At 47.4% G+C, this 16,106-nt stretch overlaps 1 protein-coding gene across 2 annotated transcripts in view; it reads right to left on the bottom strand.

Annotated features, from left to right (window-relative positions):
- FAM3D (FAM3 metabolism regulating signaling molecule D) overlaps positions 1 to 12,010 on the bottom strand; it is a 37,521-nt gene extending 25,511 nt beyond the window's left edge. The window contains exon 1 of one of the 2 annotated variants that reach the window (XM_006062971.3): positions 11,776 to 12,010. The gene's annotated coding sequence lies outside the window, so the exon portion shown is untranslated. The remainder of the gene's footprint in view (positions 1 to 11,775) is intronic. The other variant, XM_006062966.3, reaches the window with a different exon arrangement.
- Between the last annotated feature and the right edge of the window lie 4,096 nt (positions 12,011 to 16,106).

The raw sequence follows: 16,106 nt of genomic DNA, 5'->3' as shown, positions 1-16,106 counted from the left end.
CCTGCCTGCTGGCTTGAGTGGCCTAGGCACAGACTCAGAGGAGGGTGGAGGGTGGGAAGCAGGAGATGGGGGTGGGGGAGGTCAGAAGTTAGAAGGCATGAGTTGCTAACAAACTGCTTCACTGCGAACTGAGCAGAATGCCCATAGTCCGCCCTCACCATCCACGAGCCTCTCTGTTCGTCCTGCCCTCTCCCCCAGACAGCTTCTGACTTCTGGCCTCAGGTCCAACCCTGTGCACTGGACCCCGGGCATGCTCTGCTTTTCCATGCCAGGCCTTGTCTTCTGCAGGCCTGGTAGGGTGCTGAGCACTCAGGAGGTGCTTGCTGAATATTTGAGGGCTGATCGAACTGGACTTCTTGTATAGTGCTGGAAGGTTAGGATGATGAAACCACCAGGTTGAGAAGGAAGCTGAAGTTCAGAGAGGGCAAGTGACTTGTCTGAGACCACACAGCCAATTGTGGATTTTATTCCTAAAGCATTCTCTGAGGACTGGTTGGAAGCAGGCTGGGGGTGCACTAGGAATGGGGATGTGACTGTGGACAAGAGGCACTCGGGGCATCCCTGGGCCTCTGGTATTGCTCGTCCCTCTGTCTGAACACTGTTGCTCCGCCTCTTTGCCTGGAACACTCCAGTTCATCCTTCCAGTCTCAGTGTAGCAGCCACTTCCTCTGGGAAGTTACCCGTGACCCTCCAAGATCAAACACCTACCTGTGGTTTTGAGTGGGAGAATGTCCTTCACGGTACCCCAGCTTGTCTAAAGGGGCTGACCACTCAGAGCACTCTGATTCCTTGTGATTGGTTCAGGAGGGAGCATGTGACCCAAACAAGACCAATCAGAGTTTTTTCCTGAGGGGTCTCTGGGAACTGGGGAGAGGGAGGCCCTTTTCTCCTTGATGATGCTAAGCTTGATGTCTGTAATCCTGGGGTGGCTGGAGTCCCTTTGGTACCCCCTGCCAGTAGCTGCTGTAGACAAACCTCACCAGAAGATGCAAATACAAGGGGCAGTGTCCACGGTCTTGAAAGAATCAGGCAGCAAAAAACCTGTGAGGTCAGGAAAGAGGATGGATTTGGGGATCAGACAGGCCTGGCTTTGTCACTTAGCACTTGTGTGTTCTGGGGCACATGGGTCTTAGCTTCCTCCTTATAAACCGTGGCCAATGATATCTACCTGTCCTGAAAAATGTAGCCGGCAGGGAGACCACCTGTTTAGAAGGCGTCTGCTACTCTGACAGCATCCACACCATCTCCTGCCTGTTGGCAGGTCCCATTTGCCCTGCGGCTTCCTGCAAGGGCACCCTCATGGCAGGATTCCTTTATGAATGTTTGCCGTTTCTGTGAAACCAGAATGGCATCACCATATCGTTCTGTCTGGTTGTTTGTGATATTTCTTAATGGCCCTACAGAAGCTGGGACAGCTTCCTGCTTCCTGTAGCCCTCTGTAAACAAGTGCCTTGAAGCTCAATCTTGACCTGTCACAGAGTCCTGATGGATGAAGAAAGGGTTACTTTCTTTCCAGACTGAGAGAGTTGAGGTGAGCACCCTGATGCAGAAGTAAGTGGGTACTTTCTCTGATTAAATCTGGTCTATGGTTCCTATTGATCTCAGGATAAAAGTTGAAGTATTTCACGTGGCTTATATGGCCTTGTATACAGCAAAAGGAGAAGAGGGCAGCAGAGGATGAGGTGCCTGGATGGCATCACCGACTCAATGGACATGAACCTGGGCAAATTCCGGGAGATAGTGAGGGACAGGGAGGCCTGGCAGGCCACTGTCCATCGGGTTGCAGAGAGTCAGACATGACTTAGCGACTGAACGACAACAGCGCGGGCTTGTATGATCTAAGCCCTGACGTGAGGGTGACCTTGCCAGCCTCATCATTGCTGTCTCTACTTCCACTCTGCTCTCACCCCCAGAACTGCCCTGAGTGACGCGCTCTTCCCTTCCTGCTTTGCACACATGATTTCTCTCTACCTGCCTTCCCTGTACCGCTCGTGTCCTCAGGCCCTTACCTAGCAGCCCTCTGTTGTTGGAAAAACAAAACTCAGAAGCGATTTCCTAGCCCATCACAGGCATGCAGGCTCAGCCAACAGTCATTTCAGAATCAGCCCTGAGTTACAGAGGAAAGGAACGCAGGGCTCTGTGAACAAGCTCTGCATCTCGCATGGCGCGGCTGTTGGCCACAGGTCAATGCTCTGTGCTCTGTTTACCAGGCCATTGCTAAGGGGGTGTGAACTTGAGGCGAGAAAAAGAACTTGGAGATATTGGGTGACAATTAGCACCAGCTGAAGCTCTACGTCTGCACCTTCAATGGCTTTAGTCCTTCAGACTTTTTAGCACCTCTTGGCAATCAGGTTTCCTCCCATCTGCCCAGACCGCACCTCAGATTACAGACACACCGGGGTGATCTGGCGGGTTTACTTTCAGACCACTGCAGTCAAGTGAATATTGTGATAAAGCGAGTCACACGAACTTTTTGGCTCCCAAGTACATATGCTATGCTATGCTAAGTCACTTCAGTCATACTGACTCTGTGTGACCCCATAGACAGCAGCCACCAGGCTCCCCCATCCCTGGGATTCTCCAGGCAAGAACACTGGAGTGGGTTGCCATTTCCTTCTCCAGTGCATGAAAGTGAAAAGTGAAAGCGAAGTCGCTCAGTCATGTCCGACCCTCAGTGACCCCATGGACTGCAGCCTACCAGGCTCCTCCAGCCATGGGATTTTCCAGGCAAGAGTACTGGAGTGGGGTGCCATTGCCTTCTCCACAAGTACATATAAAAGTTGTATTTACACCATATTGTAGTCTATTATTAACAGAAGCAGAAGATATTAACAAGAGGCAAGAATACCCAGCACTGTACAAAAAAGATCTTCACAATCCAGATAATCAGGGTGTGATCACTTACCTAAAGCCAGACATCCTGGAATTAGGAAGCATCACTGCAAACAAAGCTAGTGGAGGTGATGGAATTCCAGTTGAGCTATTTCAAATCCTGAAAGATGATGCTGTGAAAGTGCTGCACTCAATATGCCAACAAATGTGGAAAACTCAGCAGTGGCCACAGGACTGGAAAAGGTCAGTTTTCATTCCAATCCCAAAGAAAGGCAATGCCAAAGAATGCTCAAACTACCACACAATTGCACTCATCTCACATGCTAGTAAAGTAATGCTCAAAATTCTCCAAGCCAGGCTTCAACAGTACGTGAACTGTGAACTTCCAGATGTTCAGGCTGGTTTTAGAAAAGGCAGAGGAACCAGAGATGAAATTGTGAACATCCGTTGGATGATTGATAAAGCAAGAGAGTTCCAGAAAAACATCTATTTCTGCTTTATTGACTATGCCAAAGCCTTTGACTGTGTGGATCACAATAAACTGTGGAAAATTCTTAAAGAGATGGGAATACTAGACCACCTGACTTGCCTCTTGAGAAATCTGTATGCAGGTCAGGAAGCAACAGTTAGAACTGGACATGGAACAACAGACTGGTTCCAAATCGTGGAAGGAGTACGTCAAGACTGTTTATTGTCACCCTGCTTATTTAACTTATATGCAGAGTACATCATAAGAAATTCTGGGCTGGATGAAGCACAGCTGGAATCAAGATTGCTGGGAGAAATATCAATAACCTCAGATATGCAGATAGAAAGTGAAGAACTAAAGAGCCTCTTGATGAAAGTGAAAGAGGAGAGTGAAAAAGTTGGCTTAAAACTCAACATTCAGAAAACTAAGATCAAATGGTATCCGGTCCCATCACTTCATGGCAAATAGATGGGGAAACAGTGGGAAGAGTGGCTGACTTTATTTTTTTGGGCTCCAAAATCACTGCAGATGATGACTGTAGCCATGAAATTAAAAGATGCTTGCTCCTTGGAAGAAAAGTTATGACCCACCTAGACAGCTTATTAAAAAGCAGAGACATTACTTTACCAACAAAGGTCCATCTAATCAAAGCTATGGTTTTTCCAGTGGTCATGTATGGATGTGAGAATTGGCAGGAGAGTGGCCCATTTCTGAGGTCAGGCCCCTGAGTTTGTATGCCAGCTCCACACTGTGTGACCTCAGATAAATTGCTTAACTCCTCTGAGCCTGTTTCCTCATCTGTAAAATTGGAAAGAAGGCTAATAGACCCTAATTCATAGGATGGTGAAGATGAAACAGAAGAGGACATAAAGCACATGAAGATTAGCTTTTGTTTTAGAAGAAATACAGCACAGCAGCAGTCACAGGGTAGGTGATCAAAATGGTTGTTTTCTTACATCTTCCAAACTGCCTGGTTGACCTTGCCCATCCACCTTTAGACTCTTGGGGAAACAATGAAAACAGTGACAGACTTTATTTTTGGGGGGGCTCCAAAATCACTGCAGATGGAGACTACAGCCATGAAATTAAAAGATGCTTGCTCCTTGGAAGAAAAGTTATGACCCACCTAGACAGCATATTCAAAAGCAGAGACATTACTTTGCTAACAATGGTTCATCTAGTCAAATCTATGGTTTTTCCAGTGGTCATGTATGGATGTAAGAGTTGGACTATAAAGAAAGTTGAGTGCCAAAGTATTGATGCTTTTGAACTGTGGTGTTGGAGAAGAGTCTTGAGAGTCCCTTGGACTGCAAGGAGATTCAACCAGTTCATCCTAAAGGAAATCGGTCCTGAATATTTATTGGAAGGACTGATGTTGAATACTTTGGCCACCTGATGTGAAGAACTGACTCATTTGAAAAGACCCTGGTGCTGGGAAAGATTGAAGGCGGGAGGAGAAGGGGATGACAGAGGATGAGATGGTTGGATGGCATCACCAACTCAATGAACATGAGTTTGGGTAAACTCCAGGAGTTGGTGATGGACAGGGAGGCCTGGTGTGTTGCAGTCCATAGGGTCGCAAAGAATTAGACACGACTGAGCGACTAAACTGAACTGAACTGTAGTCTATTATGTGTGCAGTGGCATCATGTATAAAAAAATAATGCATATATCCTAATTAAAAATATTCTTTGGTAAAAAATGCTATCATCTGAAATCCTTTTGTAATAGTAACACTGATCACAGATCTCCACAATAAATATGGTAATAGTACAAATGTTTGAAATATTGCAAGAATTAATGAAATGTGACACATGAAGTGAACAAATGCTGTTTGAAAACCGGCACTGAGAGTTGTGCTTGGCACAGGATTGCTGCAAAACTTCAGTTTGTAAAAAATGCAATATCTGCAAAGTGCAATAAAGCAAAGCATAATAAATGAAGCATCCTTATACTGCTTAAATTCCAGACCCTCAGTTTCTACAAAGCAGGACAATCCCATTCAGACACACCAGGCAGAAGAAATGGCCCACACACAGCATACAAGCTTGTCTTGGCTGTCCTGTGCCCAGAGCAGACATCAATAATCAATCACAGTCTTCACCTCAGTACCGTTTCAACCTAGCATTCTAGGCAGAAGCAATCTACTCCTACTCTTATCTTACAGGTTTCCCGAAGAAGAAAATAGCAGACACTTGGCGTTGTAGGACATACTCCTCATGTTCTCTCACAAGAGCCTGTGACACTCCACCTGAGGGTTTCTCTTGGACCACCTTGGGGTGGGGTGAGAAAGTCAGGGAGTCTATGACCCTGGAACAGTCCTCGGGTAGTAGGGCTGAGACCATGAAGGTAATATCCTAGCTTTCTCATGCCTAGACAGGTGACTGAATTACGTCCTCTGAAAATTCATAAGAAGTCCTAACCGCTTGCAGTACCTCAGAATATGGCCTTATTTGGAAATGGGTTGCTGGTCAGTAGGGTGGGCCCCAAGCTATCATGACTGGCATCCTTCTACAAAGGGGATATTTGGACACAGAGACACACACACACACACAGGGTGTCACAGGAAGACAGGAGCCACCCAGCCACAGACCACGGAACTACCAGAAGTTAGTAGGGAGGCTCCCTCCTTCCCCTTAGCACCTTCTGAGGGAGCACGGCCTGCTGACACATTGACCTCAGGCTTCCGGCCCAGGATGGGAGACAATGCATTCCTGTGGCATAAGCCGCTCAGCCTGTGTATTTGGTTATGCAGCCTGCCCGAGTGGACTGGCACAGCGGGTCGGCCCTGAGGTGTGCCCACTCTGTTGCCCAGACCCTGCTGGGACACTGGGGCTCGGTCACCCACAGCATCCTGTTGCATACAACAACACCCTCTATGCCCCCCACCCCCAATACTGCCTGGTGTCACATTCCACATAAGCTACATTCTCTAGGGTCTACCTCGGAGGAAACTGACTCAAAACAGCATGAAACTGACCTGCCTTCCCTCCCCTTGGGTTTTCCAGTCCTGGGCTCCCCGGCTTCCCACAGCCCCACCCTTCTCCCCACTTCTGACCAAGTGGTCTCTCCAAGAACTTGCCTGGCCTGTGGGTGGCATGAGGAGGGTCTCTGCTTCTCCTTCTGCCTGCTAGGCCTCCCCACCTGCCTGGGAATCCCCCTCACCTTCATGTGACCATTGCCTGGGGGTGACACCCTGTGTGATCCCAGCCCCAGGATGGGGAGCCCCCATCCAGCCACCACCTCCTCTTCCCAGGAGACATGACATTTCTTCTTCATAACCCCAGTCCCCAAGGATTCTCCTCCTGGCACCTCTATTAGGAGACATTGACCAGACTGTTCTCTGGGTGATCTCTTGAGCAAGACTTATTTGAGCTAATAATAAAAATAATACTTATAAATAAAATAATACAAATAGCTACCATTTATTGAGTCCTTAGGAGAAGGCAATGGTACCCCACTCCAGTACTCTTGCCTGGAAAATCCCATGGATGGAGGAGCCTGGAAGGCTGCAGTCCATGGGGTCACTGAGGGTCGGACATGGCTGAGTGACTTCACTTTCACTTTTCACTTTCATGCAATGGAGAAGGAAATGGCAACCCACTCCAGTGTTCTTGCCTGGAGAATCCCAGGGACGGGGGAGCCTGGTGGGCTGCTGTATATGGGGTCGCACAGAGTTGGACATGACTGAAGTGACTTAGCAGCAGCAGCAGCATTGAGTGCTTAGCATGCATGTGGAATCAGGGGGAGAATTTTCCACACCTATCTTACCAAATCGCCATAGCAACCCTAGGAGTTGGATACACTACTGTCTCCACCTCTTACAGGAGGAGGCTTGAGGAGGGTGAGGGACGTGCTCATGGTCTCCAGCTGTGGCCGCAGAGCTGAGATTCACACCCTTGGCAGCAAATAGCAGAGGGTGAAAATGCCGGGCATGGCAACCCAAGACTGACCTGCACTCACTGCGTCCCAACAAGGAAGGGCAATGGGTGAGAGGGAGTTTGAATGTGTAGGAATAAGACCTGATGCATGAAAAAGTAGGTGTCCGAATTCAAACGATGAGCATTCTCTAGGATAGATCACATCTTGGGTCAGAAATCAAGCCTTGAGAAAGTTAAGAAAACTGAAATTATATCAAGCATCTTTTCCTACCACAAAGGATGGTTCTACATACTACGTACAGTAAGTCAAACAGAGAAAGAAAAACATCATATGATATCATTCAGATGTGGACTCTAATTAAAAAAAGAAGAAACTAGCAAACTTATGGCTACCAAAGGGAAAACACTGCTGGGGAGGGGGCAGGTAGATAAATCAGGAGCTTGGAATGAACATACACACACCACTATATGTAAAATAGTAACCAACAAGGACCTACTACACAGCACAGGGAAAAGTGAAAGTGAAGTCGCTCAGTTGTGTCCGACTTTGCAACCCTGTGGACTGTAGCCCACCAGGCTCCTCCGTCCATGGGATTACTGGAGTGGGTTGCCATTTCCTTCTTCAGGGGATCTTCTCGATCCAGGGATCGAACCCAGGTCTCCCGCATTGCAGGCAGACGCTTTAACCTCTGAGCCACCAGGGAAGAGTTTAGCACAGGGAACTCTACTCAATATTCTGTGATTACTTATGTGAGAAAAGAATCTACACAAGAATGAACACACGTCTACATATAACTGAATCATGCTGCTGTACACCTGAACTTAATGCAACATGGTAAATCATGGTAATCCAGTAAAATTAAAATTAAAAAAAGTTTTCTTCTAAAAATAAAAAAGACTAAGGTAGAGAGACATGAAGAGAATGCAAAAGCAGAGACACAGAGACTGAAAGTGACAGACACATGTGAGCTCACTGGCGTTCACCTGCACAAGCACACACACGCATGCACACAAACACACCCCTCCATCAGTCAGGGTGTCGCTGAGTCCCTCCTGGAAGGAGGATGATGCGTGTGACCCCACCCAGACCCGGTCCCCTCTACCCTGAGTTTCCAGTCGCCCCTCAAGGCTGTCATGAACGCTGGTCTGTGGTGGCTCAGGCCTGCGTGAAGTCATCACAGTATCCAGAGGCAGCCTCTCATTCTCTAAATGGTCCTTCTTGTAAACTCCCGGTATTTATAGGCAATTATTGATCGTGTCACCAATACAGAGGGAGATAAACAGCCAATAAATCCATAGGCAATAAGGCTGGTGGCTGGAACAATTTGTTTCAGTGACATTTATTTCAGAGGGAAATAAACCCATTACTTCCATTATGTCCTGTTTTCATGTGATTTATTGGTTTTAACAGTCTTCTCCAGCTCTGGCCAATGGTAGGGTTGCTGGGCCACGCAGCTGGAGGTGCAGGAAGACGTGAGGAGATGCAGATGGGTATGTTTGCCACTGTGTGAGGAGATGCTGCGGAGAATGAAGCCGCGTGGAGGAAAGGATCCGAGATAGAGACACAGCCCTGGGGATGTCCTCTGAGCCCTAGATCAAGCCTTGCTTGAAATCAGAGTTATGTCTGGACTTTTCCATTACGTGAGCCAGTATAGGTCCTTTGTTGGGTTGGTTTGAATTAGTTTTTGTCACTTGTACCTGTAAGAGCATTACCTGACACAAAGATTTTCCCATTTCAAACAACAGCCACATTTATGAGCAAGACTCAAATTCCCATCTGACCCCATCCCTCCTGAGGCTTGAATGCCTCAGCCCCTGCAGAGGCCTAACAGTTCAGGCCAACACTTGGCTTTTCCTCTGTGTTCTCCTGATGGCTTTCCTACCAGAAGCCAGATTATTCCTGACATTTTCACAGAACGTTCCTCTAACACACAACCCACCACGTGTGCAGAATGACCCGAGTCCCTGGTGCTGTGCCTGCTCGCACCTCTCTCTCGCCCTCCTGTTGACTCCCGGCTCCCACCTCCGGGCCTCTGGTCCTGCAGTTTTCTCCGTCAGGGCTGCCCCCACCTCTCTTGGGGGGCCTGTGCTTTGTGGAGTGCTGCCTCTTTTGTGGGGTGTCCCTGCTGTGGCCTGCGTGGCTCTCTCCTCAGGGTGTGTGTGTGAGGACGGACGTGGGCACAGGGCAGCAGAGTGCATGGTCCCTGGAGCTGGACAGCCTGGGTGGAAAGCCTCTCTCTACCGTTCAAGCCCTGCCGCCTTGACCAGGTCACCTCACCTCCTTATTCCTCAGCGCTTCATCTTTAAAATGGAGATGAGACCTACCATGATATGCTATTATATTGAAATGAGATAATAATCCATCTAAAGCCCTTTGCACCATTCCAGGCACACAATGAATTCTCGATACGAGTTGCCTAGGATGATCACTATTGCTAATATTGATCACGTAGAACCTGTACACATCTCTCTCGTACTGCTCCCCTTCTCCTTACCCTCAGTCATCCATCTACTACTTAATATGATAGACTATGAGCTCCTGAGATAACATCTAATCATTTCTAAATGCCTAGCACCGCACAGAGCATCTGGCATGAGGCAGTGCTCGGCTCTGACACGGTTCCATCCTGTATTCTGCAGCTACTAGGGGCAGGCATCCCGCCAGGCTCCTCTGTGCATGGAATTCTGCAGGTAGGAATACTGGAGTGGGTAGCCATTCCCTTCTCCAGGGAATCTTCCTGAACCAGGAGTCGACCCCGGGTCTCCTGCATTGCAGGCGGACTCTTCACCGTCTGAGCCACCAGGGAAGCCCTGATAGCCATATTATATAGTCTTTTTCAAAAGTCATACCAGTCAAACTGCCAAGGAAGTTATGAGTGTCCTCGTTTTTCTGAGATAAGGAGGCTCAGACAGGCGAGGCTCCTCTGAGAAGCAGCAGCTGCCCAGCCCAAGGATGTGCTGGCGATTCACGGCTTCAAGTGCCCCCCACCCTGGGAAAGGCCCGTTGGCTCTGCAGACTTTCCAGTTCCTACTGGAATGGAGGAGCTGTGCCTGTGTGTACACATGGAGTGGAGCTCAGGAAGAGACATGCAAACAAAGACAGCAAACCCAGTGGCAGCTGTTTATCCTGGGTGAGACTGGCACGTCTGATATCGGCTGGCCTGGCATGACTTCAGGCGGGCAGGGGCCAGCCTGTATGGGGGTTGGCAGATGCACTGAAGCAGACAGATGGACAGACTGGAGCAAACACTGGGAAAACACACCTCACAGCTGTGCTCAGCCTGGGTATGACCACCTCACTGACCTCTCCCCTCACCACCAGCTCCTGCCCTCTCCTTTACCCACTCTACCCTCCTTCTCTTAGATCCCACAGGGTGCCAAACACTCCCCTCCCCTCCACTCCTACCCTGAAAGCATTGGTTTGCACATTTCATCTCAGAGAAGTCTGCTCTGACTTCTGAGCTATCTCCTGCATGGCACATGTCAAACCTGTGTTACAACGATTATCCATGCAAGTTCTCTCTGACTTTCTGGCTAGAACCATATGCCTTTTGCTGTCATGTCTGGTTGGTCATTACATCCTTGTACCTGACATGCAGAAGGTGCTCAATTAATGCCTGTTGAGGGACGCATCTGGATGGATACTCCTGCACCATCTCTCTTCCAGCCATGGACTCAGGATGCACCATTGAGGCTGCAGAGTGGGGGCGGGGAGCACAAATTTTGTAGCCACAATGCCCTAGAGAGCAGTTTAATCTCTCAGCGCCTTGGTTTCTCATCTGAAAAGTGGGAGTAGTACTGATGCCTTCCTCAGAGAGGTGATATAAAGAGTAAAAGTGTTACCTAGACAGTACTTAGCACAGAGCCTGGCTAAGTACATAGTAGGTGCTTATTTTATGCTTTAGCGATTATCATTGTTATTATTATCTCTAGACAATGAGAACTACAGGGAAAAACAGGGGAGATCCAGAAACTGTCACTCCCATTTTACAGATGAGAAAATTGAGGCTTAGTGAAAGGAAGGGACTAGGTTGACATTACACAGCTAGAAAATCTCTCAAGACCATATACTTTGTTGCACCTTTTCAAGTAATTATCTTCAGAGAAAAATGAAAGGTGGGGCAAAGAACAACACTCCTTCCTTCTTCACTCATTCTTAAAGTATCTGTGTGGCTCAGAGTTGATGGTCAAACATATCTTCTGAAGGAACAGATGAGTGCATGAATGAATAAACATCAAGGGGTCCCTGTGGTTAAGGAACAAGAGCCCTGGCTTGCATGTCCCCTACCCCCTTGTGCCCAGATGTAACTAACCAATCATGGCATACCTTTGCACTGTGCCTGAGTCTAACTTCAGAATCCTCATCACAGTCCACTATCCATGCCTCAGACTTGGTCCCTCAGATGAAATCTGCTACCTTCCTGAGTCTGATCTCAGAAGTCTCTGCTTGTGCAGTTTCCTTCTTCCTCCCCTTTCAGGCCTCTCACTCAGACTCTTTTACTCCTCATTTTCTACCTACCCTGCTTCCATGCTTCTTTCTCTCAGTAATGCGGACCCAGAAGTACAGCTCTTTCCATTTTGGTGGAAACATACCTGAGGGCTCACGGCTCCCTCTTCCCTGCTTCAGTGCAGAAGGTGAGATGCCTGGCTGGAGCCTTGGGTCCCTGACTCTGCCAACCACCGCCTTGGATCAGCCTGAAGGGGTTGGGGTCTCTGTGGGGGGTCCTCTAGATGTGGCCAGTCCAGAGGGAGGGCAGAGTGACTCAGAGGAAACTTGGGTGGCCAGCTCCTCCTGGCCCTGCCCAGGCTCTGCCCTCTTTTGAAGAGGCCTGCCGTAAATGTTCCCTGCCCTGTTAAACAATCTCACCAGGAAAGAGGAAGCTAATCTCAGGGCTCAGTAGGAAGAAAAGAGTCCAAAGTCTTGTCTGGTTGAGGAGCCACCTAGAGTACTGGCTTGGCTGGGTTGTCGCTGTGAGTATCTATTCCATGGAGATTTGGGTGGTGATTTTGGCAATTTAATCAGGAATGATATACTGCAATCACGGCCTGAAAAAGTGAGACAAAACACAAAAAGACAATTTCTAACAAACAAAAGTTCGGGACCAGATGGCTTCACAGGAGAATTCTATTAAACATTTAGAGATGAGGTAACACCCATCCTTCTCAAACTCTTTCAAAAAATTGCAGAAGGAAGGAAGGAAAACTCCCAAACTCATTCCATGAGGCCACCATCACCCTGATACCAAAACCAGACAAAGATTATCACAAAAAAAGAAAATTACAGGCCAATATCACTGATGCACATAGATGCAAAAAATCATCAACAAAATACTAGCAAATTGAATCCAGCAATACATGAATCATACACCATGATCAACTGGGATTTATCCCAGGCATGCAAGGATTCTTCAATATACACAAACCAATCAATGTGATACACCATATTAAAAAACAGAAGAATAAAAAGCATATGATCATCTCAATAGATGCAGGAAAAGTTTTTGACAAAGTTCGACATCAATTTATGATAAAAAACTCCCCAGGAGGTGAGCATACAGGGAGCCTATCTCAACATAATAAAGGCCATATATGAGAAACCCATAGCAGACAGTATCCTCAATAGTGAAAACCTGAAGGCATTTCCTCTAAGATCAGGAATAAGATAAGAGTGTCTACTCTTGCCACTATTATTCAACACAGTTTTGGAAGTCTTAGCCATGGCAATGAGATGGGGGGGAGAAAATAAAAGAATCCAAATAGGAAAAGAAGTAAAGCTGTCAAGGATTGCAGATGACATAATACTATACATAGAAAATCCTAAAGATGCCACCAGAAAACTACTAGAGCTCATCAATGAATTTAGTAAAGTCACACAGAAATCTCTCTCATTCCTATACATTAATAATGAAAGATCAGAAAGAGAAATAGAGGAAACAATCTAATTTACCATTGCAACAAAAAGAAAATAAAGGTCCATTGACAGAGAAATGGATAAAAAAGATGTGGTACATATATACAATGGAATATCACTCAGCCATAAAAAAATCTGCAGCAACATGGATGGACCCAGAGATTGTCATCCTGAGTGAAGTCAGTCAGACAAAGAGAAATATCATATTACTCACATGTGGAATCTAATTCAAAAATTATACAAATGAACATATTTATAAAACAGACATAGATTTACAGATATTGAGAGTAAACTTATGATTACCAGAGGGGAAATGTGCGGTGGTGGGGGCTTAGAATGTGCACAGACACACACACACACACACACACACACACACACACACAAACTATATACAAGATAGATAACCAACAAGACCTACTGTATAGCACAGGGAATTCTACTGAATATTCTGTGATAACCTATACAGAAAAGAACCTGAAAAAGAATTAATGCATGTATAACTGAGTCACTGTACTGTACATGTGAACCTAAGACAACACTGTAAATCAACTACTCTCCAATAAAATTAAAATTAAAAAAAAACCAAACAAACCCACAAGAGGACAACATTCTTCCAAACAAACCACCGCATGCTAACAATCATGCTGACAATGTCCTCAGCAGGGATGCTTGTACCAGCTGCGGATGGGGGCTGAAGAGCAACCTGGGGGAGGGGACACAGCCAGACAGTGGGTGGGGGAAGGGGGCAAAGAAGAAGGGGTCAAAGGCAACCTTAAGACAGTAAGCGCAGATGATGGAAGAGGGATCCCCTCGATCACAAATGAGGAAAACGGGGAGAGGAAGCAGTCTGGGGAAAAGATTCTGGATTTGGTTCAGGGCATATCAAGTTAGAAGTTAAAGCTGGTGAAACGAGGAAACCAGTATTGAAAGAGACACGTGTACCCCAACGTTCATCGCAGCACTGTTTACAATAGCCAGGACATGGAAGTAACCTAGATGTCCATCAGCAGACAAATGGATAAGAAAGCTGTGGTACATATACACAATGGAATATTACTCAGCCATTGAAAAGAATGCATTTGGATCAGTTCTAATGAGGTGGATGAAACTGGAGCCTATTATGCAGAGCAAAGTAAGTCAGAAAGAAAAACGCCAATACAGTATATTAATGAATATATATGGAATTTAGAAAGATGGTAACGATGACCTTATATGCGAGACAGCAAAAGAGACACAGATGTAAAGAATAGTCTGTTGGACTCTGTGAGAGAAGGCAAGGGTGGGATGATTTGAGAGAATAGCACTGAAACATGTATATTATCATGTGTGAAACAGATTGCCAGTCCAGGTTCAATGCATGAGACAGGGTGCTCAGGGCTGGTGCACTGGGATGACCCTGAGGGATGGGATGTGGAGGGAAGTGGGAAGGAGGGTCAGGATGGTGAACACATGTACACCCATGGCTGATTCATGTGACTGTATGGCAAAAACCACCACAATATTATACAGTAATTAAGCTCCAATTAAAAAAAAATAAAGCTGGTGAAAGGAGGAGGGAGGAGGCAGAGGAGCAGCCCACGGCCGGACGCCAGCACTGCGGGGCGTGTTGCCTCTCCCCAGCTTCTGACTCGAGGTGCACTGAGAGGGACTCAGTGTCCCCACTCCCACTCCCGCACCCCAGGCTTTCCCTAGGCGGAGTCCTTCCCCAGGAGGCGTCCCTGGGGGCCTCCTCACTTGTTCGCTGCCAGGGGATCCTGTTACGCTGCTGTCGCTCCGTCGCGTCCGACTCTTTGCGACCCCACGGATGTAGCCCACCAGGCTCCTGTGTCCATGGGATTCTCCAGGCAGGAGTACTGGAGTGGGTTGCCATGCCCGTCTACCCTGACTGCTCCAAAAACGACGTACAGCCTCCTTGACAGGAAGATCTGGGGACATAAGGTCAAATAGCTGCTTCAAAGGAAAAGGCGAGTGAGTGCCCAGGAGGTGGTGTGAGGGGAGAGCAGGGCCAGTCCCTCCGGGTGGCATGACTCTCCCTCTGCTGTCCTACCTGGCCAGGGTTCTGGCTGCCCAGCTGGTCCCCAGGAGGCAGGAGGTGAAGTGGGGCCCCTGCGGCACATCTGTGGGGCAGGCCGTGCTTTCCTGAGTTCTGACTGGTTTGCTGTCGGGCCGTGGGCCTGCTCCTCCCTTCTCTCCTCTCCTCCCCACTGCCTCGTCAGTTTTGCGGACGACGAGTGCCTTCTCGTTTAGATCTGACCTCCAAGGTCACCTCCTCAGGGAAGCCCTCTGTCCCTGCTTCACAAAGTGAAAAAGCAGGTCATTGAATAACCCAAGAGAGCAAAAGCAGGAAAACTGTCTTCTGAAGGGAGGCAGGGAAGGCCTCCAGGATGAGGGAACACTGAATATCTGCACCAGCACTCGTATCCCATTTGTGCTGAATTAGACTGTATGAACTTAGTGGCCTTAAATAAGACACATTTATTATCTTACAGATTCCGAAGTAGGTCAGAAGTCTGACACAGGCCTCACTGGGCTAAAATCCAAGCATTGGCAGGACTGTGTTCTCTTGTGATACATCTTGTAATTTTCTAATTCCCTCTTGCATACATTGAGCCCACCTGATGCTCTGGGTTCATTTCCTCCTGTTATGACCAGCTGATTAGCAACGTTCATTCCATGTGCAACTTTAATTTCCTTTTGCCATGTAAGAAATGTCATACCCACAGGCTTCAGGTTTTAAGACACAAGGGTCATTATTCTATTAATCATGGGTCCAAAACTTATTTATGGTATTTAAAACAGCCTGAAAAGATATTTTCTGAATAGTGTTTACTTGTCACTCGTCTCACTCTCCTGGAAAGTGAACCCCACGAGGGCAGGGGCCTTGGGCTGCTGCTAGAACACGGCCTGGTGCTCAGCAGGTGCTCGGTTCAGGTTTTCTCAGTGAATGGGGAAATTCATGAATGAGCAAGTGCATGATCATCTCTGCAATGGTGTCAATACAGACAGCACTGGC

This window comes from Bubalus bubalis, chromosome 21 (assembly GCF_019923935.1).
Source record: "Bubalus bubalis isolate 160015118507 breed Murrah chromosome 21, NDDB_SH_1, whole genome shotgun sequence".
NCBI classification, from domain to species: Eukaryota; Metazoa; Chordata; class Mammalia; order Artiodactyla; family Bovidae; genus Bubalus; species Bubalus bubalis.
Note: the sequence above shows the minus strand (reverse complement) of the source record. Positions and strands in the feature narration are given on the sequence as shown.